At 50.2% G+C, this 18,492-nt stretch overlaps 1 non-coding gene across 1 annotated transcript; it reads right to left on the bottom strand.

Moving 5' to 3' along the window:
• Positions 1–4,387: 4,387 nt before the first annotated feature.
• On the bottom strand, positions 4,388–4,459 carry TRNAA-CGC (transfer RNA alanine (anticodon CGC)). Its single transcript has one exon. It is a non-coding gene; the product is annotated as a tRNA-Ala (tRNA).
• Positions 4,460–18,492: the final 14,033 nt, after the last annotated feature.

Genomic DNA, 18,492 nt, shown 5'->3' with positions numbered 1-18,492 from the left:
GTTTCTTGATGGCCATCCTATCCCTCTGGTACAAAGAATTCGCATTTTAGGCCTCTACCTTCAGTCCGACGGCAAGGCCTCGTACACTACACACCTTCTGGCTCAGCAGATAACTCAAATTACACACATGATCCAACGCATCACCAATCGCAGGAGAGGCCTCTGTGAGAAAGATGTCCTCCGCTTAGTACAAGCACTCATAGTTAGTCGGCTCACCTATCATCTTCCCTTTCACAATCTCACTCTAGCTCAAATAAAAAAGATGGACATCCTTCTACGGACAGCTGTGAAGGCGGCTATCGGCTTGCCTCCACACGCATCTACACAACGCCTCCTTCAATTAGGAGTCCACAACACCATAACCGAACTCATCGAGGCCCAGCACAATAGTCAGCTCCAATGGCTCAGGCAGACCCGTCAGGGCTGCGCCATCCTGTCTCGTCTTGGCTACCCGATTCCTCAAAAACCCGCACAAGTACCGCGATATAAACTTGCTTCTACTGTCCGCGCACTCATCAAAGTGCCTCCGATTCCACGCAATATGAATCCCTCCCGCCACGCCGGTCGTCGACGTGCCCGAGTTCAGGCTATGACACGCGTATTTGGTGATGGTACATCAGACTTACAAGTACTTTACACTGATGCAGCACGCTACCCAGAGAAGTCAGCCATGTGTTTAGCCGTGACAGATGACACAGACGCCCTTGTGGCGTCTGCCACACTTCGCACTACAGACAGTGGTCTGGCAGAGGAGGGAGCTCTCGCTCTGGCAATTGTTTACGCTACGACACTGTCACATGACTCCCCTGTCACTATTGTAACAGATTCACAAGCTGCTTGCCGTGCTTTCGTTCAAGGACTTGTGGCTGCACATACACACAATATCCTCTCTTCTGTCTCACCGTCCGCATTACGTCCTGTGCGTATCGTCTGGACTCCTGGACACGCCTCTCTCCATGGTAATGAACGCGTTCATGCGGTTGCCCGAGAGCTGACCGGCCGGGCTCCATTGGAAGAGCTGTCCAATCCAGACGACGCATCGACAGAACCACTAAACTACAACGCTACGCTGCAGTACTATCGACAGAGCCGTTATACGTATCCTCCCACTCATCCTTCACTTAACAGAGCAGATGCTGTCGCTTGGCGGCAACTGCAGACCAATTCATTTCCTTGCCTTTATATGCTAAATCGCTTTCATCCGACTCTCTACCCCTCCTACTGCCCCTTCTGTGGATCCGTACCGACGGTGTACCACTCCACGTGGGAATGCTCTGCCCCACAGGGCGTGCCTCCCATTCCCAATCCCACCCCTTCCTCTTGGGAGTCTGCACTGCTCAGCTTACGCCGGCAGGAACAGCAGCAGCTGGTCCAGCGGGCTCGCAGGGTCGCGCAAGGCAATGGAGCCCTGGACTGAGGGCCCCACCCAAAGAAGGCTCAGTTTCCATTTGTTATTAATAAATGTTTATTCTTCTTCTTCTTCTTGCACGAACAGCAAATCACAGTGCACTGAACGTGCAAAAGCCAATACCTCAGCCTGTTTTTGTGGATTTCGGAAACCTTGAACGTTAAAAGTAATAACCTTTAGAGTAAGAGCCATGGGGAAATTGAAAACATAGTATAGGATCACGCAAATGCAGGGGTACCTTTATCAGGTGCGGGAGCCAATGCCCCGCAAGTGGCTGAGTCATTTTTTCCGGCCAGGCGATCCACCGGAGGCTCGGGGCTTCCGGGATCGCGTCAAAGTCCGCAGGAGACTTCTGTCTCTGGTGGGGGCTTCTAAGTCACGAGTAGTTATCCGGTGGCGTTTGGTGTCCGGGTTTTTGAGCGAGGATGGCACAAAGACGTCTCCACTGTCCTGGCTTATGCCACTGGGGCTGGTGTCCTCGTCAATTTGTAGGGGCGCCTCACTCGCGGTGCTGTTGGAGTCCTCGTAGATGCAGGCGTCGTCGTCTTGAGATGTAGACTCCTCGATGACACCTGAACTTGTTGTCGACAGAGCAGCAACGCGAAGAGCCTCAGATGCAATATTCCCATCCGAGACGCCGTCCTCACGAGGCGCTTCGTCTGACGAGGACTTGGCCTGCAATTCCTCAGAAATGGCCACGGGACGCGGGGAACCTAAGTTTTCAGTACCTGGAGGGATTACCAGGCCCGGAATCGTTGGGAACGCAGTGGGCGTCTGGTGCAGCGTCGCAGTTGGCACACCTTGGTCGTGGTCGGTTACCACGGCTCGCGTTGACGAACCGTCGCACTTGTTCTTAGATGGCGTTCCTGGTTGAAGTGGAGAGAAATCTTTGGATGCCGCCTCGGAATACGGTGGCCTGATGGTGCAGGCCACGGTGGCATGCGGCTCCCCACAACGGCGACACGGCAGCGAGCAGCCTTTCCCGTCGTGGCCATAAACGCCGCACCTTCCACAAAACGGAGCTGTGCAGTTCATGCGGAAGTGCCCACTGTCTCCACATCGACGACACACTCGCTGGATGCCTTTATAGTCACAGGTCACTCGATGGCCAGCGACCTTGAGGTAGTTGGGCACCGGTGACAAAGCCTTCATTTCCATGCGGACGTATCGCGTCCCAGTGGTCACGGTTGGGCGCGATCCCATTAGTCCTCTGGTGATGTGCAGCACCTTCCCGAAGGGAGAGAGTGCTTGGGCGAGGACTTCGCTCGGTACGCGGCACGGCGGGAACAGGACGGTCACTTGGGTCACTTGGGGTCCCAGGGGTACGATGGTGACGCACTCTCCTCGGATGATAAGGTGCGACGCGTCTACGATTTTGGCCAGTGCGGCCTCACTGTTGACGGTAACTTGGTAGTTCCGGCCTCCAAAGTGCTGAACGAAGTATACTTCTTCGATTCCTACTATTGAAGACGTCTCGTCAACGACGTCTTCGGGACTAGTCCCCTCGGGGACGACTACGTCGAAGGCCAGCGCCTTCTTCGGGGGCTGGCTTGCCATGACGGGCGTCCGCCAGCCCAGGGACGCCGGATCTCTCTAGGGTGCCCCGATGGCGAAGAAAAGCAGGTGAAACTGTTTTGAATAATCGTTTATATACTTATTTTTTTCTTTTTCGTAACTAAAGTAGGCGCGAAGAGACAACGTCAAGCCATTGGAGATGCCTGCTACTCAACTTTCGTTCACTTTCTTCAGGCTGCAACCTATACGCCTCGCTAGTTGGTAGCCATCGTTGAAAGATATTGCACCACTTTTAGATGCGGAGCATCTTATACTCGCGCCTTGTAGTGCGCCGTCCGCGCCGTCCGCGCCGTCCACACCGCTTCTCGAATATTCGACAGCTGACGCGCGCGCATGCGCCGTCGCGCCGTCGCCCACTCTTCCACCATCTGTGCATCCCTTCCTCCTCTACACACCGCGCGCGCTTCACTCCTCCACCATCTGTGCACCCTTCCTCCTCTACACACCGCGTTCGACATCTACAATTCTCCTGATTCTCCAGTGGACGCGCATGTGGCGTCGCGCTTCGAGAACATTCAACAGCTGACAGTGCATGCGCCGTCGTGCTGTATATATACTCAAGGTCGGCGCTCGCTCGCTCAGTTGCCGCTCGTCGGTTGGTTTGTACGGCGCGTCGACGTCCAAGGTCGCGGTGAAATGAATTCCAACGAATCCACAAACACAATGATCGACGTCCCTTCGACCAGCGCCGCCCTTTCGCATACGTGTGTACGTGTTCACTCATTTAACACCCCCTCCTACAACCACGTTAACCAATTTAGCCATCGACCCAAGTAAGTCGCAATTTAACACCCCATTTCACAACCACGTTAACCAATTTAGCCATCGACCCAAGTAAGTCGCACTTTAACACCCCGTTAACCAATTATATGCTCCGCATCCTCCTCAGTGTTCCCCCGAGGGAAGCTGCGGGCAATCTTTTTACACTTCCAACAAGACGCACCTGAATTGACTCTTTATAAAGAAACGTCACATGTTTTGTTCGCACACGGGCAGCTACTTTTGGCTCAAGCTGGCATCTTGGCTCGTTTTTCCTATTTCACGGATGATTCTCGCCTTTTTGACCGGGCAACCCTGAAAGCCACGGCTGCATGAATTATTGTAATATGGGGGGATAAAAAGTCACGTTCCGATGGACGCCTCCAAGGGTAGGATAGCATTTTTGCGCACCTGAATATTAAGTAGATTCGCTGGAGCCCTGTTTTTCACGTACAATGAAATATTCAACTCACGAAAGCTTCCCTTAAAAGCGAGTGAACAGAATCTTCAGTGATTTGAGCTTTGCCTGTATATGCAGCCAATACTTGTCGGCGCATGAGATCGAACTGGCAGTGAGTGGAAAGATCATTCAAATTAGTTGGACGCTACGCAAAAAAAGAGAGGCTTGAAAAAAAAAAAGACGGCTGGAGGTGCCGGGGTTCGAACCCGGGACTTCTCACATGCGAAGCGAGCGCTCTACCACTGAGCTACACCCCCAGAACAGAAAATGCTGTCACAGCGTGCCGTGTCATAATAGTTAGAATTTTGCCTTTTTATTTAGTGAAGTGTGAGGTCAGGTTGAAGCACTCATGTACGCAAAGAATTCGCGGCAACCTGCCATTACAGATATCAAATGGAAATATATATCCTCGGTCAATGTCGGATATTGATGCATACTAGCAAGCATACGTTTCCTCTTTCTCTCATAGGGGCTCTACTTACAAAAATAATTCTAGACAGCATTGAGTTTAGGAACACGTGGGCACGTTATAGTATGGAAACGTGGGTATCTTATATGGTATTCCATGCAAACGTATACGCCTCGCTATTTGGCAGCCAACGTTGAAAGATATTGAAACTTGTTTATTTTGGTGCATCCGAATTAGGACTGTTTGCGATGCTCGGCGTGGACCACGCGGCATTGTTTCAGAAGCCTCGCGATTGTTTAACTTCATTCCGCTAAGAATTCGCGCAGCACGCGAACAGTCTTTATGTGGCCACAAGTGATAACGGCGAAACCTCTGCTAGCACATGTATGAAAGCCGGCGCCCTTAAGTGCTTGTCAGTTTTATTGGTGGTCTATGCTCTGGTTGCCGCTATAAGTGTTACGGGTGTAACACCGTAGTTTGAGATTTGTTCCACGGACGCAGGTTCGCCCAAATAAAGTTTCAGCTTAAGAAAGCCGATTTATTTCTTCGTCAATGTCACAACGATGTGACAATATGACTGGTAATAATTATCCTCCACCAGGTCTCATTTAGTGATGGGGATTATTCACACCAGCTGTTCTCGTGTTAAACTGTTAGGCCTAATGTACCAACGAGCAATCATTTGTCATTTTATGTACAAACAGGTTGGTGCTAATGCGTGGTGATGGCTATACTCCTCTTAATTTTCAGAATAGTTGTTGCAGATTATAGTGAACAGTAATTACTGCTGCCGCCACAGGTTTCACCATTACGAAGGTTTTATTTGCTTGTGAAACGACAGTGAGCTCGGACCAATTGTACGACCAGAAGACGCCGTCTCCTCCGGGCATAGCCTGCTCGCCTCGGTAGATCAGTGGCTACAGGGTGCTAGACTGCTGGCCCGCAGGTCGCGGGTTCAATCACGGCCGTAGCGGTCGCATTATGGTGGAAGTGAAATTGCAAAGACCCGTGGGCTGTAGGTTGTGAGTGCATGTCAATAACACCACATGGTCAAATTTTCCGGAGCCCTCCCTTACGGCGTCTCTCACATTCAGATCTTGGTTTGGGGAGTAACACGCCCACATAACAATATTGACACGCTGTGTTGGTGGCAGAAGACGAGAGCGAAGAAGTGAATCGCAGCTGTGGCTGAGTAAACAGTCCTCCGTGCACTTCAAGTTCCTGTCTATCGTTTCCTCTCGCGACAATATTATTATTATGCGGGCATAGTCAGCCTCATGTATTCACACAATAGTGAGGAAAGCGCTGCGACGAATCTTTGCTCTCTCCCTGAAGGAGAACCCTACGCGTCGCTTATGGGAGACATTCTAGCTGCTCAAACGCAAAAAAAAAACCATCTGTTACTCTCGTGAACTCAATCAATGACTTTTTAATAAATATTAGGACAGTTAATTTACCTTTTGCCAACATGCGTCGCGTGTAATTATTATATCTCTGAACGTGAACTGAAACCATCAATTTTCACCCGGTTTTAACTTTCAAAGCATATATTGAGAAAGTACAGAGAACAGGAAGTTGGTATTTGATCAGAAGTACTTGGGAGAAAGCAAGTTCACCCGTGTATCGTGCCGCTGATAAGCGAAAGTATTGCGGCCATTGGAACACTGGCTTATTGATCGTCACCAAGAAAAGTATGTGATATTAGCTGAAATTCGACGCTTTACAACCACGAACTGACAGTGAGAGACGCCGTGGTGGAGGGCTCCGGAAATTTCACCACATCGTGTTCTTTGACGAGCGCTCTCATCGCACTGCACACGTTAAGAAAAATATCGAGCGTTTCGGAAATAGAACAGTGGTGATGTGACTAAGCGGAATTTCGGTTCTAGCTAATAGCCGCCAAGAAAGAATGCGATGTCGGATGCTCGCGGGTCAAGTGCACAGACTGCAACGCTTATTACATATTTCTACGTGCGCACATCTCTTAAGTGCGGTACGCTTTACTACTTTCTCCATTTGAAGCGAAAGTCATGTGTTCGACACCGCCACGGCCATCGCATTTCCGTACAGGCGAAATGCCAAGGGCCCGCGTATACTGTGCTACGCGCGTCCACGTTAATGAACACTAAACGGCTAAAACTTGCGATGCCCTTAATTACGGGGTGCTTCACAATCCTATCATCCTCTCCTTTCCCCTAAGCATGTGTCATCACCCCCCCTCCCCCCCCTCTCTCTCCAAGCCTTGCTGTCCACCTCCTATTACCAGTTACGACTCCCGACTAATGAGGGCGACCACTGCGAGCACCCAATAACAGTATTTGTGCTATCAAAGAGGTTGTTGTGCTGGTGAAAATAAAATAAGTAACAACCCCGCCCCCTTCTTCGGTGTTACTTCAAGCGGACATTGCTTGTTTCTTGTTTCCCATATTGCTTGCTTCTTGTTTCCATGCTATGAAAAAAAAACGTTCATATATATACTTTCTCCAGATATCGAACTTCTCAATTTTAGTCCTTGTAATAAACTGTAGGACATCTTAGGTTGAAATATCTGCCCTTCCTTTTTGTAAAAAATATCAGCCACTGTGCGCCGATATTTCGGGGCACCTCGTTTAGACTGACAGAAACTGTTTAGAAAAAGTTTATTTACAGCAAGTACAGAACACAAAGGCTTTATACCATTCTAGTAACAGGGCACATACACTTCGGCACATCTATATTTCACGACTAACATCACTACGTTACAGTGAAGACATTTGCTCTAATATGCATGATTATTTTGGAATACATGAACACAAAAATTCAATGTGATATCACGATACAAGGGTATAACGATACAATAGATCCAAATGAAACACAATTTGTAACAAATGAAATCATATATAACAACTCAACGGGCGCTGCTTAGCACCAAGTCGGTCGCAAAATGAGTTGTATCCTATCGTGTTCCACCTTGACGAAAGGACACGACCAATGCCGCAGAAACTCTTGCTCCCCGAGGAAGAAAAGCTCTTCGGAGAGAAACGCGAGGATCTCTCGTCTCGTTCTCCCCAGTATCGGCCACAAGGCACGCCGGCAGCAATTGGCAGCTACGGCCCTACATCGGTTTCTCCAAAGGCTGAACAGCCCCGCAACTATTGAGAGAGCGGAGAAGCGGCTCCGTGGAAATCAGCCGTTGGACACGAAAGTTCGCACACCCTGTCCCCGAAAACCAGCATTAACCACACGCCAAAAAAGGCGGGAAACCACACATTCAAACGTCGCAAGTCGATTGGTCTCTGCCATGACGCAGTTGGGGCAAGTGGAAGTGCGAACTACCTGCCATCGCTTCAGCCAATCTCGCGTGGGGAGCAAGCCCCAGCCCAACCTCCAGACAAAGTCTCTGAGATGCCCTGGCAACACTGCGGCAGTTGTTGGTTTGCAAGCGCGGTTCATTACAGATTGACGATGCTGGGGCACCAAGGGCCGTAGAAGGGCAGCCATTGTGTCCACCACTTTAGAATCGGCCACCTCTATTTCTGGGCACGTAGCTTCCAAACGTCGGTGAAATGCCAGAAGGGCTCGATACAAAGATGGTAATTTAGTAATTGGGGACCTTTGTTTATTTGGCTATCCGGCAAGAAGACGCGTAGTGATGGCCCCAGATGGTAGCGAGCCAGTGTCTGAGCGGGCATGTCATCATTGCTTAGTATTCGCAATAGAGTGCGGAGGCACAATGTAGAAGCCGCGACGGAAACGTCGGGGAATGCAAAACCGCCTTGATCTCGCGGTTGAGCTAACGCTGAACGTGATAACAATTCTGTGCCACCAGGCCGAAAAAATGAACTGATGCAGCTTTGCACTTTCCTGCAGACGTGGAGCGGTGGTTTAACAGAATAGCAAAGGTACCAAAATTTTCCTAGGTACACCGTTTGAGTTAAGTATCGGCGTTCCAAGAGGGGGAATTCGAAGTACCTGGCTGCTTTGATATCATTTAGAAGAGTTTGTACAACGGATGACCAGATGCTATTCTGTATACCAAATACAGTGAAAGTAACTCCGAGTATTGAAATCTCAGGAGGCCACTGTAAAGGCGACGTGATGTTGGTACGACCGCTGGGGTTGCCAATAAAAAATACTGGCTTTTAGAAAAGTTTAACCTTGCACCGGAGATAATACTGAAATCATGGAATGTATCAAGAGCATGCTGCAGCGACTGTTCATTATGTACATATAGTGTGATATCATCTGGATATGCAGCGACCTTTACTTGAGTGTTACCGGGCAGAGGTAAGCCACGAATCTGCGGGTGATGTTCAACGGCCCTTAAGAAGGGCTCTAATGCAATGATAAATAACGCTGGGGAGAGGGGACACCCTTGACAGACCCCACGCGTGACTCTAAATGCGTGACTCTCACGGGAATCTAAGTAAAGGGTACTTTCTAAATTAGTGTACATCGCGTTGATAAGGTCAATGAGCTTATCCGGGAATTCGTATGCATGTAAAACATTTAGTATGAAGCCATGTTCTCTGAAATCAAAAGCTTTCTCTTGATCTAATGAAACCAACAGTCCTTGCGCACATCGGCTAATGGTGTATTGAATGATGTCACGCGTTAACCACGTATGGGTGTGTATTTCTCGGCCCGGAACAGAACAGACCTGGTGGGGAGCGATTAATGTTGCAAGAAATGGACTGATTCGGCGCATCAAAATGTTAGCCAAGAGCTTGTAATCTACATTGAGCAGGGTAATAGGGCTCCAATCTTCTGGTCGCGTGGACATCGGGTCTTTTTTGGGAAATAATGTTATACGGCCTTTGTGGAAAGAAGTTGGAGGTGTAATATCTTGGAAACACTTGCAAATGACGCGTGACATAGTTGGACCAATGATAGGCCAGAACTGTACATAAAACTCTTCAGGGAGTCCGTCAGGCCCTGGAGCCGATCCCTTTTTCATTGCGTCTAATGCGCCTTTGATTTCGTCAACGGATGGCGGTGATAGGAGGACGTCATTTGACATGTTGGAATCATGAGGTAAATCTGTTAGCAGACGATGCGAAGAAACGGATCCTGGGTAACAGACATTAGCACTAGATTTAGCTATTGACTCAAAGTGTTGAGTGAATTCCTGAAAGTCGCGCGTACCCGCAGCAGCTGGGGGGATAGAGTTCAGCTAGTGGGCAGGCGAGCCTAGTGGACAAAGCAGAGCTCTGCGTGCATACCTTAGCACCTCAGGGTGCGCACAGGGTGCACGTCTACAGCGCCAAGCTGCAGCCGAGAGTGAAGAAGCGTGCATAATACGCTGGTACCGTTCAACGAGCTCCTCTTGCCATGCCCGCATTACAGTGGAAGGACTGGGATCTCGACTGGCAATGCGCATCTTATGGATTAACAATGACGCATCTTTCGACATACGGGTGCAAAGTCCTCTGCCCGACGCACTGCAATGATGCCGCCACTGTTCTTTGAGGTGATCCCAATCAGCTACATCGGCCCCAATGAGCGATGCGCGTAACGCTCGGGATAATTTCTCCGTAGCCTGAGAGTCCTGGAGGACGCGGCAATCGAGACGCCATGGTCTGTGAACCATTGGCGTCCCCGCTCGCAGGCGGAGAGATAACATAACCAGCCGATGGTCGCTAATGTACACTGCATGGTGTCGGTGGCAATGACATTACCCCGGTGTCGTGAACGTAGGCAATGAGACTGGGGTATGCATACACGCGATCAATTCGGCTGCTCGACGCCAAGTATAGGCATAATTACTGCCATGCACACTTTGATGAATGTCACTCAATTCTAATTGCTGAGCTAGACGTTCGAGTTCTCTGGATTCCAGTTTGACCAGCCGCGACCCGGACCTCGAACGTCTGCGTGCGAGTCTAAGACACAATTGAAATCCCCTAAAAGTACCACATAACGGGAATTTAAAAGGAACGCATCAAGAGATTGGAAGAACGCGTTTGAGTTCTCGCGTGCCGCTGGGGCATACACGGCAACAAATCTTATTCTTAACGAAAAAAAGGTGCAGTCGAACGCCAGCACGCGTCCGAAGGCATCGAAGGAAACATGATGGTCACGTAAAAGACCTCGGTTAAAACTAACGACTCCAACGCCAGTCGAACGCGTGCTGGCGTACGAAAAGAAACAATCAAAATTGAACGCGCGCTTGAAAGCGAGTACATCAGAAAGCTTGAAAAAATTTGTTTCTTGCACGAACAGGGGGGTCGCCGAGTAGCGAGAGCATGCGACGGACGCGAATCACATCGGCTCCGGCTCAGGTTCAATTTCAAGAAGAATTTCTTCCTGGCGACCTGTTGCAACGATAGGAACTTGTTCCTAACATCACCACTGTCAAGCCTATACCGGACTTCAACCTGTGAGTGCGCTTTTAAACGTTTTAACGCTTTCGAAAGTTCTTGAAGAGGTCCACCTCGCTAACCCTAACAAGCCGGAGACGTGGCTTGGACAGAACGCCGCCCCGCTCTACAGCGGATGGCGAGCGTCTCTGGGAGCGTCGCAGCCGACGAGAAGCACTCATTGCCCTCTCGCTCCACGGACCACATGATGGATACGCAGACCAGTCAAGACGCCGATACGCAGGTGAGCGATGAGGACAACGCAAATCCATGGATCACTGTTACCAAGAGAGCGAACAAACGCCGACAGCTGCCACCCCATAACGTACCGACTGAACAGCTGCCCAGCACGCCGTCTGAGCCCGCTCTACGCCAGAGCCGGCCTAGGACGCGTCTACCAAGACTCCCACCGCTACCTGCCGAGGACTACAAGCTAGCAATCCGTCCCCATGGTGGATTAAATCTCAGCAAGGTTAGCCCCAAGACATTACTTCTCGCCGTAGTTCATGCAGCAAATATACGCAGTGAGAAGCCTGATATCAAGCTTCGAGTTGACGAAAATCAAAATGTGCTAACAATAAGCACCTCATCTGAACACATCGCCATGGCACTTGGACAAATCACCAAAATTACAGTGCACGCAACAACCTACGGCATCACCTCTTATGGTATTGCGCCTGATAATTCGTGCAAAGGGGTGGTCAACGGAATAGGCCATAAAATCACACCAGACGAATTCCTGACAGAAGTTGATGTACCGGGCTACGAGGTCCTTACGTGCAGACGCCTCGGCGACTCCGGAGCAATGGTGCTCACATTTTGTGGCAAGCGAGTCCCTTTCTTCGTGAACGCGTACGGACAGGCTCTCCGCTGCTACCTCTACAAACGGACTATTCCCCACTGTAGAAAGTGCAACAAAACTGGACACCGCGAAGATGTGTGCCCACAGCCTCCTGACACACCGAAATGTCGAGTGTGCGGGGATTCACTATCACCCAACAACCACGAGTGCCACCCTTCTTGCATGCTTTGTGGTGGCGACCACCCGACGGCTGCCAAACCATGCCCAAAGCGGTTTTTGCCACCTGTCGACCGACGCAAACCACCCCGGTCAGCTACTCCCACCAAGAAGGCCCAGCCACCATCTCCCAGCCCCGGACGGCAGAGCAGTGCGTCCGGGAGTGCAGCCAGGCGAAGGAGCCATTCCAGGGATAAGTCGGGGCCCAAGCGAGGAAACTCGTCATCGCGGAGTGGTTTCGCTGGCCAGCCGGGATCTCAAGGCTGGCACACGGACGGGACAACGCATCATCATGGCCAGCAAAGCGGTTCCCACAAGAAAGCACAAACGGTAAGCTGGGCAGGGCAGTTCCCTCCTCTCCCTCCCTCTCCACACCAGTCCCACTCCCTCACACAAACATCAACGCAGGAAAGAACACCACAACCAACGCCACCTAGACTACCACAACCCATGTCAGTAGACACTCAGCTTCACCCTGACATGTCGTCAACTACGGCACGATCCGACTATTGCACACGAGAGGCGTTGAACGAAATGGCTACTTCTTTAAGGAACGAATTCGCAGCTATGATGCAGGTAGAAATGCAGAAAATGAAGGATAGCATTATGGCTGAACTAACAGCTCCACTACAACAATTGATCCAGCAGGCCCTGCAACCTGCTATCCAGCAGATTGTAACGGATGTTAAACAGCAGATATCGGCTGCACTTGGCCAACTTGATATTTCGCCATCTGCACCAAAACGCACCACGTCTCCGACACGTGAAACACAGCGACCGCATCCTTACATACGCCCCTCCCGTTTCCTATCACCGTCCCGAAAAACCGTCCCAACAGCCGCAGCTGCTGCAGTCCCGCTTCCCACCACCCTCCACCAAGATTTAGCACATTCCGAAATGCCTCCGTGTACTACCGAGGCCCCGCTATTGCATGATCATGGCGAGAAACCGTAGGTCAACGCGTGACACCCCTCAACTCCTACGTGTGTGGCAGTGGAATTGCAGGGGGTATCGTAGGAAACGCGGAGCTCTAATGCAATTTATTGCGACGCAGCAGATTACTCCCGATGTCATAGCGTTACAAGAAGTACAATGTACCCCTACGCTTCCGGGTTACACCACATACACGGACGTAACGAACAATACACCACATCGCACAGCTACATTAGTTTCTAAGCATGTCACTGTCATAGAACACACCCTTCAAAGCACCTCCATCTCACACGTACTTCTCGAATTAGTCCCGTGCTCTCGTTCCAGTAGCAGCCTGTACGTGCTTAACGTTTACAGTGCACCTAACGCCAGGAACGATGACTTCGGTAATCTATTCGCACAAATCTGCAAGTTGGGTAAACAAATAGTTATTGTAGGAGATTTCAATGCCCCCCATCCGGCTTGGGGCTACGCAACAGAAACGCCTAAAGGCCGACGACTCGCACAGGTTCTCGCGATTCATCGCATGACCCTGCTGACAGAACCTGATCAACCCACTCGCCTAGGTAATAGTGTGAGCAGGGACACATGCCCCGACCTCACGATAGTCAAGGGCGTTAGTAACCATTCCTGGTGCAACCTCATGGTGAATCTAGGCAGTGATCACCATATACTAACTACAGAGCTCCAAGTAGCAGCCACGCGTGCCCCAGAGCGCATCATAAAACTAACGAATTGGGATGCATTTAGGCGTAATCGTACAACTACCCATCAGGACTCTCCTTCCCTAGAGGCTTGGATATTAAAACTTCACTCCGATTTTCAAAGAGCTACCAAACTCATCGCTGCGACGACAGAAACGCCGGATGTGGACCGGCATCTGCTACATCTCTGGGATGCCCACAGAGGCTTGACACGGCGGTGGCGGCGACAGAAACATAACCGAAAACTTCGTCTCCGAATCGCCAAACTAGCTACTGAGGCACAGGACTATGCGAACATCCTCACTAGCAACAATTGGCATAACTTCTGTGATCGACTCAACGGCTCACTAAGTACACCTCGAACGTGGCGTATACTCCGTGCTCTTTTAAATCCCACGCAGACAAAATCACACACTGCTAACGCAATCCGCACCATTCTCCACAAATCAGGGCTCGACGATAACACTCTGCTGCACACCTTAAAGCAACACTATGTATCCACGGGCCCCCGTCCCGCCTACCGTGATTATCCACACGTACACGATACGCCTCTAGATGAGGACATTACAGAAGCAGAGGTTAGGGCAGCTTTGCAAAGCATTAAGCGCAACACAGCACCCGGTACAGACGGGATTACGTACACACTTCTGCGTAATTTAGATGACCAGTCCATCGAATATTTAACCGCTTTTTACAACGAACATTGGAAAAACGGCACGCTACCACAGGAGTGGCGACACGCAGAAATCATACTTATTCCAAAGCCTGGCAAGCCGCTATCCCTCCAGAATCTTCGCCCTATATCCTTAACTTCATGTGTAGCTAAACTCTTTGAACGCGTTGTTCTCTCTCGACTACAACCATTTCTCGAAGACAATAACTTTTTTCCTGATACACTATTCGGCTACCGTCCTGGTATCTCTACACAGGACGTATTATTACAGCTTAAGGAGGACGTGTTGGATAGCCCCACTTCAAACCAGGTCCGAGCTATTCTGGCCCTGGATCTGAAGGGTGCTTTTGACAACGTCTCCCACGACCTTATTCTTGACAATCTCGCTTCATCTCGGTGTGGCTCACGTATCTACAATTACGTCAGGTCCTTTCTTTCTGACCGCACGGCCACTATTGGGATTGGAGACCTCCGTTCGGACGTCATTCGTCTCGCAGGCAGAGGAACACCACAGGGCTTGGTTCTCTCGCCCACTTTGTTCAACGTGGCTATGGCTAAACTCCCTTCCCCATTACAACAGGTTCCCAACATCCAGCATGCCATCTATGCAGATGACATTACAATTTGGGCGACCAAAGGATCAGACGGAACCATTCAGGACGCCCTACAGGAAGCTGTGTCTGTGGTACAAGACTATGCTGCTGCCGGCAGCCTTACGTGCTCAGTGGATAAGTCGGAGTTGTTATTAGTATACAAGAGGCGCCGCAAAACCGCTGATTCTCCTGACATTTCGCTGTTTCTTGATGGCCATCCTATCCCTCTGGTACAAAGAATTCGCATTTTAGGCCTCTACCTTCAGTCCGACGGCAAGGCCTCGTACACTACACACCTTCTGGCTCAGCAGATAACTCAAATTACACACATGATCCAACGCATCACCAATCGCAGGAGAGGCCTCTGTGAGAAAGATGTCCTCCGCTTAGTACAAGCACTCATAGTTAGTCGGCTCACCTATCATCTTCCCTTTCACAATCTCACTCTAGCTCAAATAAAAAAGATGGACATCCTTCTACGGACAGCTGTGAAGGCGGCTATCGGCTTGCCTCCACACGCATCTACACAACGCCTCCTTCAATTAGGAGTCCACAACACCATAACCGAACTCATCGAGGCCCAGCACAATAGTCAGCTCCAACGGCTCAGGCAGACCCGTCAGGGCTGCGCCATCCTGTCTCGTCTTGGCTACCCGATTCCTCAAAAACCCGCACAAGTACCGCGATATAAACTTGCTTCTACTGTCCGCGCACTCATCAAAGTGCCTCCGATTCCACGCAATATGAATCCCTCCCGCCACGCCGGTCGTCGACGTGCCCGAGTTCAGGCTATGACACGCGTATTTGGTGATGGTACATCAGACTTACAAGTACTTTACACTGATGCAGCACGCTACCCAGAGAAGTCAGCCATGTGTTTAGCCGTGACAGATGACACAGACGCCCTTGTGGCGTCTGCCACACTTCGCACTACAGACAGTGGTCTGGCAGAGGAGGGAGCTCTCGCTCTGGCAATTGTTTACGCTACGACACTGTCACATGACTCCCCTGTCACTATTGTAACAGATTCACAAGCTGCTTGCCGTGCTTTCGCTCAAGGACTTGTGGCTGCACATACACACAATATCCTCTCTTCTGTCTCACCGTCCGCATTACGTCCTGTGCGTATCGTCTGGACTCCTGGACACGCCTCTCTCCATGGTAATGAACGCGTTCATGCGGTTGCCCGAGAGCTGACCGGCCGGGCTCCATTGGAAGAGCTGTCCAATCCAGACGACGCATCGACAGAACCACTAAACTACAACGCTACGCTGCAGTACTATCGACAGAGCCGTTATACGTATCCTCCCCCTCATCCTTCACTTAACAGAGCAGATGCTGTCGCTTGGCGGCAACTACAGACCAATTCATTTCCTTGCCTTTATATGCTAAATCGCTTTCATCCGACTCTCTACCCCTCCTACTGCCCCTTCTGTGGATCCGTACCGACGGTGTACCACTCCACGTGGGAATGCTCTGCCCCACAGGGCGTGCCTCCCATTCCCAATCCCACCCCTTCCTCTTGGGAGTCTGCACTGCTCAGCTTACGCCGGCAGGAACAGCAGCAGCTGGTCCAGCGGGCTCGCAGGGTCGCGCAAGGCAATGGAGCCCTGGACTGAGGGCCCCACCCAAAGAAGGCTCAGTTTCCATTTGTTATTAATAAATGTTTATTCTCTCTCTTTCACGGACGCAGGTTCGCCCAAATAAAGTTTCAGCTTGAGAAAGCCGATTTATTTCTTCGTCGATGTCACAACCATTTGACAATATGACTGGTAATAATCATACACCACCAGGTCTCATTTAGTGATGGTGATTATTCACACCAGCTGTTCTCGTGTTAAACTGTTAGGCCTAATGTACCAACGAGCAATCATTTGTCATTTTATGTACGGACAGGTTGGTGCTAATGCTTGGTGATGGCTATACCCTCTTAATTTTCAGAATAGTTGGTGCAGATTATAGTGAACAGTAATTACTGCTGCCGCCACAGGTTTCACCATTACGAAGGTTTTATTTGCTTGTGAAACGACAGTGAGCTCGGACCAATTGTACGACCAGAAGGCGCCGGCTCCTCCGGGCGTAGTCTGCTCGCCTCGGTCGATCAGTGGCTACAGGGTGCTGGACTGCTGGCCCGCAGGTCGCGGGTTTAGACCCGGCCATGGCGGTCGCATTATGGTGGAGGCAAAATTGCAAAGACCCCTGTACTGTGCGATATGAGGGTATGCCAAGAACACCAAATGGTCAAATTTTCCGGAGCCCTCCCTTACGGTGTCTCTCATATTCATATCTTGGTTTTGGGAAGTAACATGCCCACATAACAATATTGACACGCTGTCTTGGTGGCAGAAGACGAGAGCGAAGAAGTGAATCGCAGCTGTGGCTGAGTAAACAGTCATCCGTGCACTTCAAGTTCCTGTCTATCGTTTCCTCTCGCGACAATATTATTATTATGCGGACATAGTCAGCCCCATATATTCACACAATAGTGAGGAAAGCGCTGCGACGAATCTTTGCTCCCCCACTGAAGGGGAACTTCACGCGTCGCTTATGGGAGCCATTCTAGCTGCTCAAGCGCAAAAAAAACCATATGTTATTCTCGTGAGGTCAATCAATAACTTTTTAATAAATATTAGGACAGTTAATTTACCTTTTGCCGACATGCGTCATGTGTAATTATTATATCTCTGAACATGAACTGAAACCATCAATTTTCACCCGGTCTTAACTTTCAAAGCAGATCTTGAGAAAGTACAGAAAACCGGAAGTTGGTTTTTGATCAGAAGTATTTGGAAGAAAGCAAGAAGGTCACCTGTTTGACGTGCCTCTGATAAGCGAAAATATTGCAGCAATTGAAACACTGGCTTATTATTCGTCACCAAGAAAAGTGTGTGATATTAGCCTAAATTCGACGTACTATAACCACGATATACAAAGCGATAGACACCGTGGTGGAGGGCTCCGGAGATAGCGACCATATGGCGTTCTTTGACGAGCGCTGTTATCGCGCTGCACACGCCACGAAAAGTACCGAGGCTTTCAGGAATACGCCAGTTGATATATATGACTCAGCAGAATTTCAGTTCTAGCTAATAGCCGCCAAAAGAGGATGCGATGTCGGATGCTCTCGGGTCAAGTGCACAGACTGCAACGCTTATTACACTTCTACACGCGCTCATCTTTTATGTGGGGTACGCTTCACTACTTTATCCATTTGAAGTAATGTGTTCGACACCGCCATGGCCGTCGCATTTCGGTACAGGCGAAATGCCACAGGCCCGCGTATACTGTGCTACGCGCGTGCACGTTGATGAACACTTCACGGTTAAAATTTGCGACGCCCTTAATTACGCCGTGCTTTACAATCCTATCACCCTCTCCTCCCCCTTAAGCCTGTGTCGTCAGCCCCCCTCTCTCCAAACCTTGCTGTCTACCTCCTATCACCGGTAACGACTCCCGACTAAGGAGAGGGACCACTGCGAGCACACAATAACAGTATGTATACTATCAAAGAGGTTCTTTTGCTGGTGAAAACAAAACAGTAACCCCGCCCTTTCTTCGATGTTATTTCAAACAGACACCCCCCCCCCCCCCAAAACGAGTGGCGGGATACGCCCCTGTACAG

Source organism: Rhipicephalus microplus, chromosome 3, assembly GCF_043290135.1.
Source record: "Rhipicephalus microplus isolate Deutch F79 chromosome 3, USDA_Rmic, whole genome shotgun sequence".
NCBI classification, from domain to species: domain Eukaryota; kingdom Metazoa; phylum Arthropoda; class Arachnida; order Ixodida; family Ixodidae; genus Rhipicephalus; species Rhipicephalus microplus.
The sequence above is the reverse complement of the archived record's forward strand: the minus strand, read 5'-3'. Positions and strand labels throughout refer to the sequence as shown.